The sequence below is a fragment of the Sinocyclocheilus grahami genome, unplaced genomic scaffold (assembly GCF_001515645.1).
Source record: "Sinocyclocheilus grahami isolate Dianchi unplaced genomic scaffold, SAMN03320097.WGS_v1.1 scaffold6173.1, whole genome shotgun sequence".
Classification (NCBI taxonomy): Eukaryota; Metazoa; Chordata; class Actinopteri; order Cypriniformes; family Cyprinidae; genus Sinocyclocheilus; species Sinocyclocheilus grahami.
This window is the reverse complement of record NW_015510665.1, coordinates 1-437: the sequence shown is the minus strand read 5'-3', so window position 1 is coordinate 437 and position 437 is coordinate 1.

Genomic DNA, 437 nt, shown 5'->3' with positions numbered 1-437 from the left:
TTCACTGCAGAGCATCCATTGCTGAGCAAGTGATGCAATGCTACAGATATGATGAAGAAACAAACTCATCTATATCTTGGATGGCCTGAGTGTGAGCACATTTTCAGCAAATATTTCAATTTTCAGTAAACTATTTCTGTAAAAACATACTCTAGTAATCAGTGTCAGTCCATGTTTTAAATACATGATTTTCCCGAGGCACAGAATGCCTCGTCTTCCATCAACAATTCCAAAGCGTCTTCATTTCCCAGTATCGGTGCAGTCAGTGCAGATGAGTGCATGACTGGGTAAACACTGGGTTATAATGGCGAGTCTGAATGCGAGGGCTTGTGGATGAGTTATGGGTCGCCGCTGCCAAAAACAAGTCGTCAAGTCTGGAGCGGCCCGTCCTGGAGCTGTGTTTGCCCATCATCTCTCTTGCCTTTCACCCCCACACA